This window comes from Cupressus sempervirens, chromosome 8 (assembly GCF_028749045.1).
Source record: "Cupressus sempervirens isolate cs-2001-9-10 chromosome 8, ASM2874904v1, whole genome shotgun sequence".
NCBI lineage: Eukaryota > Viridiplantae > Streptophyta > Pinopsida > Cupressales > Cupressaceae > Cupressus > Cupressus sempervirens.
In genome coordinates, this window is record NC_143125.1 from 289,542,419 (window position 1) to 289,562,826 (window position 20,408).

The 20,408-nt window shown below is 36.2% G+C and overlaps 1 pseudogene; it reads right to left on the minus strand.

The window, feature by feature from the left end:
• The window catches only part of LOC149542560 (uncharacterized), a 122,193-nt pseudogene extending 102,300 nt beyond the window's left edge, over positions 1–19,893 (minus strand).
• Between the last annotated feature and the right edge of the window lie 515 nt (positions 19,894–20,408).

Genomic DNA, 20,408 nt, shown 5'->3' on the forward strand with positions numbered 1-20,408 from the left:
AAGAGGCAGAGTAAGGATGTAGCCACTCAAGGATCTCAAGCAACTGCAATGCCTACCTCATCTTAGAGTGTCACAGTGGGTGTGACCATAGCTTCCACCCAAGGACCAGCTCAATCTATAGGTGGAGGTAATCAACCCCTAGACAAGAATGTTCCTATAGCCCCAACATGTCATGATGGATCCTTGCCAATTATATGAACATAGACTAGCATTGAAGAGAAGAAAGTAGAAGAGCCAAAAGGTAGTGTTCCTACTCTCGTATCTTCCCCACATATTACTCTTGTCCCATCTCCACACACTACCCCTATTCCTTCTCCTCGTACTACTCCAATCCTATCCCCTCATCATAGCCCCATGCCATTAGCAAGTGCTTTGCTTTTGAGACCAGGTGGTTCCCCCATATAGATAGTGGACCTAGGGGATGGGAAAGGTAACACCAATGAGTGAACTAAATCAAATGAAGAGATGAGGAAGACTTGGGAGATGGAGAAAGGCCAGGCTTCTTCAAGACTCATCTCCAAGGACTCAAAGAATCCTTTCTCCTCAACCACTGTAGCCATGACTCCAATGAAAAATAAGTTGTTCAGTATTAAATCACTTGCAATAGCTTCCAAGGTGATAGGAATTGATTCTTGGCTAGAAGATACTTTGGAAAGGAAAAGAAAGAGAAAAGATGAGGGTGTTTCTGCAAAAGATGATGTATCCCTCGCAATTCTTTCTAGGACTACACTGACAAAGGTCAAGAAGTAGAAGACTCTTTCCATACTTGGACAAGATCCAGAAATAGGGCACTTGAAAATGGATATAGCAAAACCAAACAAAGGAGGGAGAATTGAGGATATGACTTCTAATGATTTTACTTTTCATTCAATTGACCTTGGGGAAGCAAGGCATGACACAAAAGTTGGCTTGTGGAGATCAAGCAATGAGATGATAGAAGGAAAATTAGAGAGTCTCAAATTGTCCAAGATCAAGATGAAAGGAGAAATAGAAGAGTTGAATAAGTTTATTAGGCAGCTAGTCACTCCAATAGCAATTATTTCTAGTATGTCTGTGACTCAAATTCCTAGTGCAGCCAAAGTGCAAGCTCTCATTTCCTAGCTCTAGGAAGATAGGCACTATGGTCAAATTGGTAGAGGGTGGATTGAGAGTCTCAAATAGTAATGGGATGACACCCACAAAGTATCACTGCAATAATATGTAACTATTTAAAGTTACAAAGTTTGACCACTTTGAATAGTCTACCCTATGAAAGGCCTATCCTATTAAAGACTTTACACCCTGTTAAAAGTGACCTGGTTAAAGGATTTACAAACATTCACTTGGAATCTTACCTTGTTAAATGATTTAGCACCTTGTTTAAAGGCTTAAAACATGGCTATTAAACCAACCTATCATCATAGGATTTTAATTCCTAATACAATGACTAGAGAGTATTAGAAAGTCTTGACCTGATGACTTGCAATATTCAATTGCTTATTCTAGATCCTCATTTTGCTCTGTATTTTCTTATCCTTGCTTGATTTGATATGTCTCTCTTCAAAACTCTGATACTTTGTTCTCAATCAACTGAATTTTGTAATGTTGTTTTTCTCTTTCTAAGTCTTTACACCCCTCCGCACTTCCCTAGGATTCTCCTATAAAATCTTACTCATGCATACATACAATAGGGTTTTATCCTCCTTTTAAAGGCTTTGAAGACTTAGGGTTAGATATGAATCTATGATCAATATTCATCCTTCATTTCCAACTTAGTTCTTTCACTTTTCCTATTGGTTGTAGGCTTTCTTCATTTTTCTCATTAGTTGCATGTTGATTACATAGGTAATGCAAAAGATTCAATCTTATCTTCGAGATTCATCCTAAGTTGGCTCAAAAATTGGTTTACATCTGAGTTTGTGAAGGCACAAACTTATATGTTGATTCTGTGTTACTCAGCACTTACTAATTGCTAATACTTAATCAATATTCATCCTTCATTTCCCACTCAGTTCTTTCACTTTTCCTATTGCTCTATGATCAATAGGAAAGTTGATCTATGATCAATATTCATCCTTCATTTCCCACTCAGTTGTTTCACTTTTCCTATTGGTTGTAGGCTTTCTTCATTTTTCTCATTGGCTGCATGTTGATTACATAGGTAATGCAAAAGATTCAATCTCACCTTCGAGATCCTTCAAGATTCATCCTGAGTTGGCTCAAAAACTGGTTTACATCTAAGTTTGTGAAGGCACAAACTTATATGTTGATTCTGTGTTACTCAACACTTACTAATTGCTAATACTTAGCACACATAGGAATTCTGTCTCACTTGGCTCCTATGGTAATTCTATTTCACTCAGCATCTATACTTTGCTCGTCACCTATATTAACTCAGCATCACTTATCACTCAGCACTTGAACTTCACTCGACACCTAAAGTTCACTTGACACCTATTGAATCTCTGGCTCGACACATACTATAGCTTGACATCTGTATTTTACTCGGCATCATCTTGACAATTGGTTAAGTGTGTTCACACTCAATTGTCAAAACCAATCTGAGACCAACAAATGTATAGTAAAAAACTCAGTACAACCAATGCAAGATGATTCAAATAATTTTTTCCATCCATCTGATGACATAATGCGAAATGAGAGAAATGGAAATTATTAAATGGAAGGCATCCCTTCTGTCACACAGATGACAAATTTTTTTTTTTCCTACCAAGTCTTTTGGCCATAAGCTATAGGGATGTTAATCAGATTGCCATGTGGAGAAGAGTTTTATTATTGTCATGTCAAGTGAAAAACCTTGCTACCACTAAGTTGGTTTCCACGTAAAAGTGGCTTTTGCATCATGTTATATAATGGAGTTTCATTTTCTTCACAATCTCCCACAGTCTCACCCATTCTCCACTTTGGCTCCATAGATTTCAACCTTAGATTTTGATCACTTGCTTCAAAAATGTTAGATTTACTACAACATCTTCACCAAATTTTGGATTTCAGGTTTGCGCAAATTTAGTTGACAAATTCATTTAGGAGTTCTCTATGTATGACATGTTTTTTCTATGAGTTGCCAAAATTTGAAACTATAGTGCATTGATATCCTTTTCCCATTTTTATGAGATTTAGGTTCATAATGTTTGAATTTTTTTCGCTTCTCAGTAAAGGTTTAGCTATGATCAATGGATTGCCTTTTTGAAAACCTAAAAGAGAATATGTGGTGGACATGCTCCTATTTATTATTGACAATATGTAGTGTCAGTGGATATTTGTCATACTTGCAATAGTATTCTCATTGCTAAAGCTCACAACTTAACTTTTGAGAACATTGTTTATAGAGGAACATATGAAAAGTGTCATATGCTATTACTAAGAAAAAACCTACCATTTATTGTTTCTTTAGATACATATTGTTCTATTCATTAGTTTTGTTGTTTTCTCTACTATTACAACTAGACAGAATCCAAACTCTAAAGGTCCTTTTTTGTGCATAGGATTTGTCACCATTTCATACGCCAATCCAAGCACTTCTAAATCCTAAAAAGAATGTTTGAAATTTCAATTCTATTCTTCAACCACTTTCCATCCTCTTCTTGAAGATTTTTGTTAATTTGGGTGAGATTTTATTTATTTATTTATTTTGGCTTACATTGTCTCATTTTTCCCTCTTACTCCATTTTTTTGCTTGGATGGTGGTGAACTCTGTTTATTTTGAATGGGTGGTCTCTTAGTCTAGATTAATAACTTATTTTTATTTCACTATGGTGGGTGTGAATTGATCTGGATTTGGATTAAGAATTTGAATTATTATTAATTTTTGTTTATATATTCAATTTCCTTGATCAAATTAATTTTTTTTTATATATTTAGTTTCCTAGATCAAATTGGTGTTATGGGTTCACTATTTTTTAATAAAAGCTTTGAATCATTTGTAAAGTTTATTTTGACCATAGTCAGATATGCCCATCTGATAGGTAAAAATGGTATTTGTTTCACAAAAGTGGTGTCATGTATTTACTCTTTGTATGGTAGTTCCCTTCTTAAATTAAGAGGTAGTAGTGTGAGAAGGGCTTTAATGAGAAGATGACTTGTTGGTAATGAGGAACATGTAGAACTTTGGCATTTGTTTTTGAAAAACTTTCCAAGTGATTTGTTCCATACTATATGAAATCACCTTTCTAATGCTTGTCTCTTTCCTAATTTTTGTTTGAAATTCCCTTTCTCATCTTATCCTTTGAATTCAAGTTTGACTCTCCTTTGAGAAAATCCTAGACCTCCACCAAGTGCATAATTATATAGCTAAATTCAGTTTGACTAGCTAATATCAATCTTTGGAGTGGTTTTAAACAAGAATATTCATTTTAGCATTAAGTTGGCGCCACTTAGAAGATGACAAAAGATGGGGATTTTTCTCCTAGAGAGGTGGGTGACTATGTAATCAATGAGTACATTAGATTGGGTTCATTTATGGTCATCTATATGCCTGCATGCAATTGTTCTGGTAAACCCTTCCTCTAGCCTCCAAATAATTATAAAATACCGTAAGTTAAAAATATATAAACTATTCCAATATATTCAAATGATAAGGCACCTAGTGTGCTTTGGTTGTAGAATTTGGTGATACATATAACTTTAGTGTACATGCTTTGTTGTTTTAATAATTGGCAATAAAAGTAAAGAGTATTTTGATACATTTAAATAATGAAACTTAGGCCAACTTTTAAAGAAAAAAGCTATACGATTTGATATGTTTTACATGGTAGAAGTGGAAATTAACTACATGGTTATCTTTATTTAGGCCAACTTATGTGAGAATAAAACTATAGGATTTAACATATTTTACATGTTAGAAGTGGAAATTAACTGCATGGTTATCCTTCTTTAGGCCAACTTCTCTAAGAAAAAAACTATAGGATTTGACATATTTTACATGTTAGAGGTGGAAATTAATTGCATGGTTATCTTTCTTTATGCCAACTTCTCTATGAAAAGAACTATACAATTTGACATATTTTATAGGGAATGGTTATCTTTCTTTTGTTTTGTAGTTATGATTCAAAGATCATTTCCTATTGCTTTTGCTATTAAAAATAAAATATGTTCATTCTTCAACTCCATATTTAAAGCAGGTTGTGATGAGCATCCTCTGGACTAGATTTTCTTTTTAATACAGATCTCACTATAGGTATGTTATTGGATGTAGTTCTCCAAGTGATAATCTTATGTTTTTGTATTAGTTCATAAGAATACATAAGAGTAATTTTAGTCAATTGTGTCCCAGCAATCACTTTGCATACGAATGTTAGATATGTGACTTTTTCGTGCTATTCTTATGTTGCAGCCATTGTCCATATTATTGTTGACTGCTATTTGTTGGTGGCACAAGACAAGATGCTTGCTACATGAGAAAATGCACAAGAAGTTGAGTGATACATCTTTGGATAGGGCTCCCAAGACGTCATTTCTAACCTTGTATATTTTATAACATCTTTCTAATTCTCTATCATCTCTCTAAATCATGAGTAGGAAGTGTTCTAGAAGTGCAATTAGTGAAATTTGTACCACCTTGATTGAATCATGCTACAAATATAAAGTATCTTACATACTTTTCATATATATTTCATTTTTGAATCCCACTTTTTGTGCATTGGCAATAGTGTACAAAATGAAAGAAAATAAGCCTTACAAGTGGCATCTACAAATGAACCATTGCTTAACAAATAGAAGGAACTAAAAAAATTCGAGTGACTATTTTAAGTTTAGACTATTTGAGAAACTATACTATCATATTCAGATAGCATGATAGAATATGATAGAAGTAGACAATGATATAATAAATTTCCTTTGATGCATTGCATAGCATGATAAAAGTAGAAAATGACAAAAGAAATTTCCTTTGATAAATTTGTATTGCTAATATTTTCCTCCAATTACCTGCATGATTCCCAAGGCTGACTATGTTTTTTTCCTTATGAATTTTATCATGCTTTTTAAAAGCATTTTTATTTGCCATTTTTCTTTGGATAAGTACTGCCAAGAGGATAGCTCCTATTATATTAATTTATAAAATAGAATTACAGCCATTCGTGCTCCACAAATATTATCCCCTCTGCACATTTATACAACATATACAACCTATCTATTCACAAAGGAGATAAGAGGTCCCCATTCATCCCAATGCAAAAGTCGCGAGATTCCCCTTTCCACTCCATCCTTGCAACTCTCTCTATTCAAATTTATTAACTAAATAGTTTGTCTACTGATCTTGTTAGTTCCTTCCTTATTTGACTCTAAATATGTCTTAGGTGTTTCCATATTGCTAGCTATTTAGTATATCACCTAACAAGAAATAGGGAAACTGTTAAACCATTCAACAAGTAGGCTACATGGAAACTGAAGAATAGATGGAACAACATCTAGGCAGTGATGGCAAATGTGGGCGTGGATGAGCGAAATGTAAAACGAGGGTGGTACTTCAAACAGCTCTGATTTTGAGGGACCTCATGATATACCAAAGTCTGAATTTGTTCCACCATATAATCCCTGATATTGTTCCACCAAACTCGATCCCGAAGCCCATCCCCATAGCAATCATGGAGACTCTTTCATCTATTATATCCCATATTGATTTGCCTGCACACTCTATCGATGTTGATGGGAGTGGAGGAGTTTTGCTCTTTGGGCTGCAACTCTCTAGAGGTTCCTCGCACAAGCACGAAAGGTTCTTCTCGAATGAAGTTGCGTTGAATGACTGTAGCTGTGTTCCTCTCGGTATCCGTCCACAAAGCCTATTGGAAGATAGATCCAATGAGGCCAGCTTCATCAATAGAGACAGATCCTTCAGAATTCTCCCCTCTAGCTTGTTTTTAGACAAATCTAGCTACTCCAGAGTTGATATCTGCCCAAGGGAACCTGGTATCTCACCTTCCAAATGGTTTCCAGATAGATTTGGCAATCTCAGGCTGCTCATATTCCCCATGCTTTCTGGAATCTTGCCGCTGAGATTGTTACATGACAAATCAAGTATGGTATTTGATGTCAGCACATATTACATCTTGTACTCTGTTCCTTTCATTACAATGGGTAAGTCCTCATACAGTGTGTTTCCACTCAATTTTGGGTCTCCCAGCTTTCCGAATCCTTGGAGACTGCCAAGATTAGTGGGTATTCCTCCATCAAATTTTTTGTTCCATAAATCTAGCACCTGCAGATTCATGAGGTTTGCCATGGACGGAGGAAAAGGACCATGAAGCTCGTTATACCCGAGGATCAAGACTCTCAATTTTTGGAAAATTATCAGATACAAAGGAAGGTCACCTCCGAAATGATTGCTTCTGAAATCCAACAGCTGAAGATCCATGGAGTTGGCCAATGATGCAGGCAGAGTCTCAGAGAAACTATTGGAGTGTGTAGACAAAACTTGTAAAGAAGAAGAAAAGTTCAGATACAGATTTTCGTGAAATGAATTCTGCAACAACTTTAGCCTCCTTAAAGATGTGCAGTTGCTAATTGTGGGAGGAATTCTTCCCGACAAATTGTTGTTGGATAGTATCAATTCTGTCATTAAGTTGCAGCTGCCAATGGAGTGTGGAATCTCTCCACTCAGCTTATTCTGGGGCAAATTTAAGCACTTGAGAGCAGTGCAGCTAGTTATACCCTCTGGAATTTCCCCATACAAGCTGTTATCCAACATATCTAACTCCTCCAATGGTACCAAAGTACTGATAGATTCAGGAATACTCCCTGAAATGTTATTGCTCTGGAGTAGCAGCCTAGTAAGCTTCTTGAGCTTGCCAATACTATGAGGCACAGAACTAGTGAAGTTGTTGAAATGAAGAAAAAGGTTTGTTAAAGATTTGAGCTCTCCAATGGACTTGGGTATCATGCCTGTCAGATTGTTGGAATGCAAAGTAAAAAAATTTAATTCTTGGAGGCTTTCTATACCCTCTGGAACTGGCCATGTCAATTGATTGGTGTCCAATTGATTGGTGTCCAAGTGAAGTTATTACTTGGGGTATGGTGCCTGTTAAACTATTTGTGCCCAGATTTAGAAAAGTTAACTCTCTCAGATTTGTAATGCCATCAGAAATGGCTCACACATATTCGTTTAAACCTAAATCTAAGTAAGTTAGGTGGGTGAGATTGAAAATGAGTTGTGGGATTGTCCCTGAAAAATTGTTAGTGATTAAGGAAAGAGTGGAAAGGGGTAGCAGGGAGATACTGTAGTGCCTGCCCCTAGTTTACATTTTTCGAGCTACATTTATGATATGATTGCCAAACTCTTTTAGGCCAATTTATGTTTGATGAGTAGTATCATTATTTTAGAAATTATCAGAGGATGTTTACACTCAGTTTATTATATGATGAGATTACTTGGTACTCTATATTTCGTGCATGTATGATGATTATTCAATGGTTTTAGTTATCAATGATGATTAGTTAGATGGCTTATTATTTCATGTGCCTCTTATGGATACTTACCCCATACTGCATGTGTATGGTGTGCATGTTGTTTTATTTATGTATGGTGTTTCTGATATGGTTAAGGAAGGGAGTCGTAGTCACCTGCTAGTCGGGATCTACACGATGCACCACTTCCTGCCATTGCCTGTTTAGCTTAGAATATTGTGTTTGTACATGCGTGAATTTTATGCAGGTTGCAGGTACCGGGTATCGACTTTCCTGAATTGTCAGGATGAGCGTACCCTATCGCACTGTCTCAATGGTAAGAGAGGGGAGATAAACTCTTAAGTCCAAATCCTAAACCCTTTAGCCAATTGTCCTAATTAATAATTAGGACAAGTATCTGAGTTAAGTACCCTCCGAATGCATCAAATGATGTAATTTTGTGATTATAACCCTTCTTGTTTGATTTGGTATGTATTTTTCTATGATGGGTTTTCGTATGTTGCTTTATGAGTCCTTGGTGCATTTTCTATTAATTAAGTCTAATTAAAAAGACTAATTAATGATTTAATTTAATAAAGAATTATTATGATATCTTTATATTTAATTAATTAATTAATTAATTAAATAAAAGAATTAAAGTTGGAAATTAAAGTTCAAGATATATTTAGAACAGGATAATATTTATTTAATTTTATAATAATATATTTGGAGTTCATTTTTAAATAAATGCTAAATATTATTGTTATTTAAATTAATTAAATATGTTATCAATTAAATTCTAAAATAAATTTTTTAAAAAAAAGTTGAAAGATATTAATTTATTAAGAATTCTAGATCGCATGATCTAAACATGAGATTAAATATAAGAATTAAATTAAAAGATTAAATTATAAAAATTAATAATGTTATTTTAATTTCTTAAAAGTGCACATAAGATTTAAAGTAATAAATTAATTAACAATTGAAGTCAAGTGAAATTTTAAATAAAGTTATTTAATCATTCAACTTAATGTGCATGAAAGTTGAATGCAAAAGGATTAGAAAAGATAATAAAAGTTAATTTGGAGTTAACTGAGTTGTGAAAAGAGTCTTCTCGGGTAAACGCACAATTAGTGCCCCGAATTGAGGAGAATTTGCTTATCACAACTTTGGGGGTTCATTTTTGTGATATACGAAGTTGGACAAGAATTTTTGGGGGGAGACAATTTTGGAAGCGAATTTCAGAAAGCTAATACCAAGAAAGTTTTCCAGAGGACGGTTATTGAGAGGAGCAAATTCTTTTACAGTTCCTGGAGTTTGCATAATAGCATCAGAATCAGGTAGGGTCTGGTGTTTTCGATTATCGATTTAATACGCAATTATCCCTTCCTGCCTTCTTCATGTCTGGGGTTTGTAGATCTGAATTCTCTGTGATGAAAGTTTTAAGCTTTCAATATTGTGAATTTATTAATTATTCGTCAATAATTTCTGTATCCGTGGAGACTGGATGAATTAATTAGAACCATTGTTTTCTTGATTTAGAAATTAAGATCTAATTTAATAAGGGTTTTGTTTTAATGAAATTGAAAAGTTCTAGATAAATTAATAAAAAAAAAAAATATATATATATATATATATATATATATATATATTACATATTTAGCCTTTGGAAGAAATTGTTTTTTTATTAAAAATTAAACAAAACTAATTTTTAAAATAAAACTTATTTTATTTATATTAAAATAAAATAAAATAAAATATAAAAAAATATATATAAAAAATATATATATAATAATATTTAGTGGGGGGGGAGGGAATCACCCCGTACCCGCCCCCCACTGTCGGCAGGCCGATAGTACCTGCGTCGCAGGTACTGCGACGGCAGGTACAGAGTACCTGCCGCCCTGCCGCCGCAGGCCCTGCGACCGCAGGCCTGCGGCCAAAGCCGACGGGCTATAAACGTGGAGAGTTAGAAAATAAAATATAAAACTTTGTTTTTTGTTTTTTTATTTTTTTTATATAATTTTTTTTAAATTATAAAAAAACAAATTTTATTTATTTAAAAATTTTAAATAATAAAATTATAATATATTCAATTTTTATAATAGATTAAACTTTTTAAATATTTAATAAATAAATATTAATTTCATAGATATAGTTGTAGATTTTAATCTATTAATAATTTTGCTTAAATATTAATAAATTAACAATTATTAGTTGGATTAAAATAAGTAATTAGATCTAATGAATATTGATTAATTTAATTAAAATTAGTTTAATTAAGTTAATTAATAATGAATTTTATTTTACTAAATTATAAATTTGAATATTGACTTAAGGGAAGTTATTATAGAAAGGGTTAATCGTAAGGGGGGTAAATATGAAAACTTTGTTACTTGAATTCGACATTAAACTGAAACACAAACCTTACCTTAACTTAAATAATATACTTTCAGATCCAATCTCTAAGACTTTGATGTTGTCTTTGTACTTTGAATGTTTTGGGGTTGGTTTAGCGTTGACCAGTTCAGGTTGTTACCAGAGGCTCGGGGTTGTGAATGTGATGTCTTGATGATTTGGTCTCGATCTTTCTTAACCTGACTATGGTAATGTGATGAAGTGCTCTATGACATGATTGTGTTTACTGTTTGTGATTGCTTTCCGGTTTCCTTGTGTGAAGCTGAGGTGTATGTATTTGAGAATACCTAACTTAACCATTTCTGAGTCTCGATCAGTTATACTTGTATTACTTTCTGGTTGCTCATTAGAGAACCATTGGATTTTGTGACTTATCATTGATACCTTCAGTTGCTGATAGAGAACTGTCGTGATTACATGATTACTATTTGATGTTATCTGTTGCTCATGAAGAACTGATATATTTTGTGGATTATCTTTTTATGATATTTTCAGTTGCTCGTATAGGACTGAGATAGTTTTATTATGATTCTTTGATTTACGAGTTCATGAGCTAGGGTAGGTTATCTATGTGTAGAGTCGGGAAGTGGCTTGCAATGGGGGTCAGAGCCCTAAGAGGCTGCCTTGAGAAACCCATTGTAAGTCGTTGTTAATAAGTGAAAACATTTACACTAAATGAGAGAAAATGAACCTAACAAGATAATTGTATGTTCTCTCCCATGCCATGAGTGCTAGTATAGACTAGGATGGGGTAGAGAGGACGCTTGGTTACGACCTTGCATTCCATAGTATGCCTCGTCAGTACGAGAGGATACTAGTGGCCGCAGGATCAGTAGGGACCCGGGATTCCTAAGGGATTGTTCGGGTAACTTCTACATGACTTTTGCGATGACACTTTCCCGCTTGCATATTAGGTTTCCTACGTGTCTTGTGGTACCTCTGGGATATAGATGTCGATCTTTTTAGGAACCCTTGAGTTAGCATACTTATAGGATTTCTTGGACTTAGAGAGTATCTATGATTATAGGTTTTGTTATCCTATTTGGGACTTGAGACTATCTCCTCAGCGCGGTGGGAGTGGACCATTTAGGTTCCACACGGTCGGGTGGTAGTGCTTTTACTCTTATCATTGAGATCCGTTTCGTGGTCACCGTGGCTGGAGTTTTCGTGATTGGCAATTATCTACACTATGTTCTTGGATTAGTATGATGGATGGTTAGATTTTATGATAAATGTTTTATCATTATGGATGTATGGATGTATCATGTATGGTGAATAATTTCATATATTTTTACTGTACTTTGTATCATGGATTTGAGGATGTTGTATCTTGATCTTTACATATGTATATTCTTTTAAGCCTTTCATACCCTGTGACATGTACAGTGGATGATTGAGCATTCCGAATTAATTTGCCAAGGAGCATTCGGAACAAATGTATATTATGGACATTGGAGTTTCTGATTATTCTTTTATATGTATGTGTTAGTTGTTAGACTTAGAATTAATTAAATTTAAACGTGACTCAACGTCTTGGGATCTTTAAGAAATGTAACTTGCAATGTATGTTTGTCGATGATTTCATGTTATTGCTTCCGCTACTATTTGTTTGATGTGTATGTCATACTTTCTTACTTAAAAAAAAAAAAAAATGTTTAGCAAACTTAGTGAAACTTTAGGTTAATTCTTTTGGATCCCTTGGCGGGGCATTACAGATACTCTGAGGTAGGGGTCCACTCACTCTGTGGTTTGTTCCAACATCAAGCCACACATGATTGCTATAGTTTCCAATCTCTGGAGGGATGGAACCTGAAAGGTTACCTGGGCCATACAACAAAAATTGTACAAGCTATTTCAATTTCCCTAGTTCGGCTGGAATATCACCTATCAGTGAGTTATCCCCTAGAAACAACACCTTAAGTGATGAACAATTACCCAGAGCTGTTGGGATTCGAGACCCCAACTTGTTTGATTGCAGGCCAAGCAATTGCAATTTCTTCAACATCCCCAGCTTAGACAGGATGCCACCAGTCAGGAAATTGTGTGAAATATCAATGTTGGATAAAGAAGAGCAATTACTAAGAGGAGGGATGCCACCAGTCAGGAAATTGTTTGAAATATCAATGTTGTGGGAAATATAAGTTAAAAGAAAAAAAATTAAACTCAATACTCACAACCCTAATCCTAAAAACTAAAAATTTATACCCAGCACTTAAAAGTTGCTTAGCACATGAAGGGGCCGAGTGCCAGTCTTACTTGACACTTGCTCGGCACTTGAAGGTGCCGAGTGTCAGGCAAGAGGTGTCGAGTGAACTCGGCACAAAGAGCAGCTCGACACTTGCACAGGAAATGCTCAGCACCAATGGATGCTGAGTGAGCTCGGCTCCAACTAAGAAAGAAGATGCTGAGTGTTCTGTTTCAAACTTAGGAAATATAACAACGTGAATGCTTTCAAAATTAAAACCATAAAGCCAAATGCTTTAAGCTTTCAACCAAACTTGTTAAATCCAAAGAATAGAAGATGAAGAACAATAGAGTAAGTATGTTGGCTTGCTTTCTATTCAATCTGAGATTTAAACTATTACAAATCTAGGAGCATTCGGCTTCAACCTGAAAACCCTAAAATAACCCTAAACTGATAATACTTCAAATTTTAATAAAATTTTAAACCTACAACTCTAATGGCTGCATACAATGGTTCCTGGAGCAATCACTGCTTCAATAGGACGAATCCAAACAACAAACTTACAGAGTGAACAAGGAACCATGTGCAACTGCAGGCACAAACTTCCTTCCTTCTTCCTTCTCTACTCAGCTCTGCAACTTCTCTTTGATCTGCTTGATTTGCAAACTCTGAATGGAATGAATGAATGTAAAAAAAAACATTCCTTTTGTCTTCTGACCTAAAACATTTTTCCTTATCATTTCCAAATTCAAAAAATCTCACCTACCTGTATTAACTTTTCTGTCTGTTCTGGGCATAAGAGTGGTAGGTGAGCGTTTGGCTCAAGGGGCAAACATCAACACTACAATAACTTTTCCAACACTCCCCCTTTGTCCTGAGCCAAACAAAAAACAAGGATCACAGCTGATCCAAATCAACTACACCAAGACACTCTCTTAGGTGTACAAAAGATCCAATGCCTAATGGCTTTGTGAAAATGTCTGTTAGCTGCTGCTCAGACTTGCAGAATTCAATTTTGATATCTCCATTCTCCACCAACTCTCTGATGAAGTGATATCTAATTTCAATATGCTTGCTTCTCCCATGGAAGACTGGATTCTTGGACAATGCAATTGATGAGATGTTGTCACAATAAATTGTGGTTCCATTCTCTTGCCTTTCATTCAAATCTGTCAAGATCCTCCTTAGCCAAATAGCCTGACATGTTGCTGCATTTGCTGCTATGTATTCAGCCTCTACTGTAGATTGAGCAATAATAGGTTGCTTCTTGGATGCCCATGAAATTGCACCCGATCCCATATGAAACATGTATCCGGAAGTGCTCTTCCTATCATCTAAACTTCTAGCCCAATCACTATCCATGTAACCAACCAACTTGAAATCATTATTTGCAATATGCAAAATTCCAAATCCCTTGGTACCTTTCACATACCTTAGGATCCTCTTTCCTGCTTGCCAATGGGAATCCTTTGGTGTTTCCATAAATCTAGAAATCAGACTTACTCCATGCATTAGGTCTGGCCGAGTTGCAGTAAAATACATTAGACTTCCAACCATACTCTTGTATAGTGTTGGATCCACTCTCTTGCTAGAGTCTTCCTTGCTCAACTTCAGACCTACTGTTGTTGGTGTGGGGGCTACCTTACTATTCTTCATTTTAAATCTCTCCAAGATTTGCCTTGCATACTTTTCTTGAGAGATGAAGATGCTATCATGCATTTGTTTTACTTCTATGCCTAGAAAGTATTTCAAGAGACCTAGGTCTATCATTTCAAATTCACTTTTCATGGCCTCTTTGAACTCACCAATTAGAGCTTTGTCATTTCCAGCAAAAATCAAATCATCTACATACAAGACAACAATCAACACATTACCATTTGCTGCCCTGATGTAGAGAGTAGGCTCACCATTGCTTTTGCTAAAGCCGTTGCTCATCAAATATGAGTCAATCCTACTGTACCATGCTCGTGAAGCTTGCTTGAGCCTATAAAGAGCTCTCTTCAATCTATATACTTTGTTCTCTTCACCTACAACTTCATAACTAGGTGGCTGCTCCACATACACTTCTTCTTTCAATACACCATTTAGGAAGGCAGACTTCACATCCATTTGAAATACCCTCCATTTGTGCTGAGCTGCAATTGTTATGACAACACGCATGGTTTCCATTCTTGCAACTGGGGCATAGGTCTCATCATAATCTCTGCCATACTATTGTTTGTAGCCCTTGACTACCAGCCTTGCCTTATGCCTACCAATCTTGCCTTTAGCATTGCATTTGGTCTTGTAGACCCATTTCACTCCAATAACTTGCTTCTTAGGAGGCAATTCAGTTAGCTCCCATGTCTCATTCCTTTCTATAGCATCTATTTCCTCATCCATGGCATTACACCATTTCTTCTCCTTAATATCTTTTTCAAAATATATTGGATCGCTATGAGAAAATAATGCAAAATTAACACTCTCATCATAATCTTCATACCTATCATCTTGGTATATCTCCCTAAGACTCTTGGTCTTTCTTGGTAATAGGGAGGAGAGTGTGGGATTAGAATCTTCATTGCTACTGCATTGCTGACTTGGTCGGTCTTCACTGGTACTCGGCACTAACACTCGATCATGCCTAGAGGAGCTCGGCACTGTCTAAATCTGCTTGCCTTTTCTTCTATCTGCTCCTTCTTCTTGCTATTCATCAGCATCTTCTTCACTCATAATTGGCACTTTACTTGAAGTGCTTGGTGACTCATCAATTTGTCCATACCAAGACTGATTTTCAAGAAATTCCACATCTCTTGAAAGCATCATCTTGTTGTTCAATGGGTCATACAATCTGTATGCCTTTGATTCTGGGCTGTACCTTGTGAAAATTCATTTCACACCTTTGTCATCAAATTTTTGCCTTTGCTCTTTAGGGACATGTGCATATGCTACACATCCAAACACTCTTAAGTCTTCAACTGCCCATCTTATTCGTGACCAAGCTTCCATTGAAATTCTATCACAGACTGCCTTTGTAGGACACCTATTAATTAGGTAAACTGTTGTTTCCATAGCCTCTCCCCAAAATTCAGTTGGGAGACCTTTATCTTTCATCATGCTCCTTGCCATTTCAACAATGGTCCTGTTCTTTCTTTCAGCCACTCCATTCTATTGTGGTGTATAGCTGGCTGTGAGCTCTTTCTTAATGACATGTTTCCTGCAAAAATTTACAAAATATTTGGAGGTATACTCCCCTCCTCTATCTGATCTTAGGACCTTGATATAATGTCCACATTCTCTTTCAACCTGGACCTTAAATTCTACAAATTTATCAAATGCTTCAGATTTATTCTTTAAGAAATACACCCATGTCCTACAACTGAAATCGTCAATGAATGTCATAAAATAAGTACTCCCCCCAATGGAAGTAACTTGCATAGGACCGACTAGGTCAGTATGCACTAATTCTAGTGGATATCTAGCCCTCCTAGAATTTCCAGAATTAAAGGGAAGCCTATGTTGCTTACCCAAAATACAAGCCTCACACTTGTCACAAGAATTTCCTACACGTGGCAAACCTTCTACCATTCTTTTATTTGACAATAAATTTAAACCAACATAACCAAAATGACCATACCTAAGGTGCCATAGCTGTGAGGGGTCTTCAATCACACTCCTTAGAGCTGATTGTGTGGGAGGTGCAACACGAACTTGAGATGAGAAACATGTCTCAATCCTCAAGGGAAACATTCTGTTCTTGGTCATTTGAATTGTTGCAAGTAGGTTCTTGCTCCCATCCTTTTCTTGAATGACACACATGTCATTCTCCATTGGCACTTTGTATCCATTTTGAATGAGCTAACCAATGCTCATCAAATTGTGCTTCATACCAGGGGCGAAATACACATTTTTTATTTCCCTTTTCTCACCTTTCTTGGTGGGGACCATAATAGATCCTTTGCCCACAATTGGTAGGGTTCCATCGTTACCCATCTTAATTTTTGATTTGAAACTCTTGTCAATGAATGAAAATAAGGTTTCATTACCACTCATGTGGTTGATACATCCATTGTCGAGGTACCAAACCTCAAGGCTTCCTTCTTCACTAACATTACACATGATGAAGGCAGTGTTTTCACTTCCCATATTCACATCAGCGACATTTGCTTGTCCAGATTGATCTTTCTGCTTCTTCCAACATTCATTTGCATAATGCCCATATTTATGACAGTAGTAGCATTCTACATTACTCTTATTTGAGTTGTAGTTTTTCTTACCTCCTTTTGAAGTATTTTGTGAGCTACTTGCTCCATCTGCTCTTCTTGAGCTTTCTGTTGCAGCATTCCTTTGTCCTCCATTACCTCGGCCTCTGCCTCTGGAGTTTCTGCTTGAGCCATTTCTTCCTCTCCCCCTTCCTCTTGGATTTGACTAAGCCTTGAATGCTTGCTCTTGGGAAGAAGAAGATGTGGATATATTGATCCTATGCTCATGGGTTTGAAGTGTACCCATCAACTCATCCATAGTCAAAATAGTGAGGTCTTTTGCCTCTTCTATGGTCATGACCAAGTTGTCATATTTATGAGGTAGACTCCTCAATATCTTTTGCACTATCCTCTGCTCTTGATAGTCTTCTCCATTTGACTTCAATTGGTTAATCACATTGGAGGTCCTTGAACTGAAGTCTGCAACTAATTCATTCTTCTTCATCTGAAGGTTCTCAAACTCCCTCCTGATGTTCTATAGCTTTACTGTACGAACTTGATCATTCCCCTTGAAGTTCATCTCAAGGATAACCCATGCTTCCTTTGCATAATTTGCTGCTGCAATCTTTGGAAAAATTGTCTATGTCATTGCTGCTTCAATCAAACTTAATGCCTTAGCATCCTTCCTCCTTGACTCTTTCAAATGAGTCTTCTGTGCATTTGTGAGAGTAGCATACTGAGTTGGATCAGTCACATCATTGAATCCATTAACTAAAAACTCCCACAAATCATTTACAACCATAATGGTCTTCATCTTCTTTGCAAATGTATCATAATTTTGTCCATTAAATGATGGTGGCTACTGCCATATCTTTCCTGCATCTCCTGCCATGTCAAATATCCCAAGAAAAAATAAATGGCCTAACTCACTGTGGATGTGGGGCCTCAAAGCTCTGATACCATGTGAGAAATATAAATTTTAAAAAAAAAATTTAAACTCAATACTCACAACCCTAACCCTAAACACTAAAAATTTATACCCGGCACTTAAAAGTTGCTCGGCACATGAAGGTGTCGAGTGCCAATTTTACTCGGCACTTTCTCGGCACTTGAAGATGCCGAGTGATAGGCAATAGGTGCCGAGTGAACTCGACACAAAGAGAAGCTTGACACTTGCACAAGAAATGCTCAGCACCAATGGATGCCAAGTGAGATCGACTCCAACTGAGAAAGAAGATGCTGAGTGTTCTGTTTCAAACTTAGGAAATATAACAATGTGACTGCTTTCACAATTAAAACCAGAAAGCCAAATGCTTTAAGATTTCAACCAAACTTGTTAAATCCAAAGAATAGAAGATGAAGAACAATAGAGTAAGTATGCTAGCTTGCTTTCTATTCAATCTGAGATTTAAACTATTACAAATCTGGGAGCATTTAGCTTCAACTTGAAAACCCTAAAATAACCCTAAATTGATAATACTTCAAACTTTAATAAACCTTTAAACCTGCAACTCTAATGGCTGCATACAATGGTGCCTGGAGCAATCACTTCTTCAATAGGACAAATCCAAACAACAAACTTACAGAGTGAACAAGGAACCACGTGCAACTGCAGACACAAACTTCCTTCCTTCTTCTTTCTCTGCTCAGCTCTGCAACTTCTCTCTGATCTGCTTGATCTGCAAACTCTGAGTGGAATGAATGAATGTAAAAAAAATAATTCCTTTTTTCTTTTGACCTAAAACATTTTTCCCTCTCATTTCCAAATTCAAAAAATCTCACCTACCCGTATTAACTTTTCTGTCTATTCTGGGCATCAAAGTGGTAGGTGAGCGTTTGGCTCAAGGGGCAAACGTCAACGCTGCAATAAGTTTTCCAACAAATGCTGGATAAAGTAGGACAATTACTAAGAGGAGGGCTGGTACCTATGAGACTATTATAGCTGAGGGCCAAATCAAGTAGAGACGTGCACTTCCAAAGAGCATTTGGAATGCTCCCACTTAGATCATTGAAGGACAAGTGGAGATGCTGTAATTTACCCAGGCCACTGAATTCTTTTGGTATGCTCCCTATCAAATTGTTGATTGAAAGTCTGATCTACTGGATGTGCATGCAATTGGCAAGAGATGTGGGGATGGAACCCACCAGCCAATTTGATTTCAAGTCTAGTAGTCTCAATGCCTTCAATTGGCCAATCTGAGGTGGAATGCTTCCCCTCAACGAATTATCAGAAAGATTGAGAACTCCTAGTAAGGATAGGTTCCCTATGAAGGCTGAAATAGTACCTTCCAATCCCAATTGAGGCAAAATGATGGCCACAACTTGCTTGGTATTCTTTTTGCACCAAACACCATTCTATGAACACACATTTCCCGAATTGGTGGAAGTCTAGTTGGAAAGGTAGTGCATTGGGTCTATAGTAATGCCATCTTTGAAAGAGAGTAGGGATTACACATCTCTCTCCTCAAAAACATCTTCATTGTCATTGTCGAGTAGCATATAGCCTTTCACAACAGAAAACATTATACTTCGAGCATCATGGGCATGTAAGGCAGAGGCATGAGAAGAAAGTGAAGTGTTGTAAATGGGCAATGAGCTAGTTACTATGAAAACCAGCACCAAGCCTACCCACATGAACATCCAAATTACTACATGCTGTGTCTTTTGCCTATTGCAATCCATCTTTTTAAACTGAAATGCAATTTCTTGAAGACTCACTATGGCTGCCTCCATATATTTCACTTGCCATTCCCTCTACTCACGCCATATTCACTCGAGCAGTCCGAGGACTTCAACAAGACTTGGGTCAATTTGATAATTTAAGTCTCCCTCTCTCTCATGGCAACTGCTATCCAACCATGAATTTTGTTCCGGATGGATGCCTCACATGCTTTGAAATGTAACAGTTCAGCCTCTGATTTGACTTCTGCAGAAAGTACTTGTGACAAAACATTGAGATGGTATGGTAAGACATGAGCATGAGGCATCCCGCTGCCTGGAAGGTACCCATGCCTAGCAAGGCACCGGCTATTGCTATTGCCCATCTACATGCCCTGGCCTACCCTACTACTGTACTATCCTTCGCTGACAACACTGTCAGGGAACTGCAAAATGATTTTGAGACTCAATTAAAATTGACGGGTGAATATTTTAAATAAAATAAATTAAACCATGCTATTTTAATTTTTAGATGATATTTTAATTTTTTATTTAAAATCTTTGTAAATTAAATTTTTTAAATATATTAT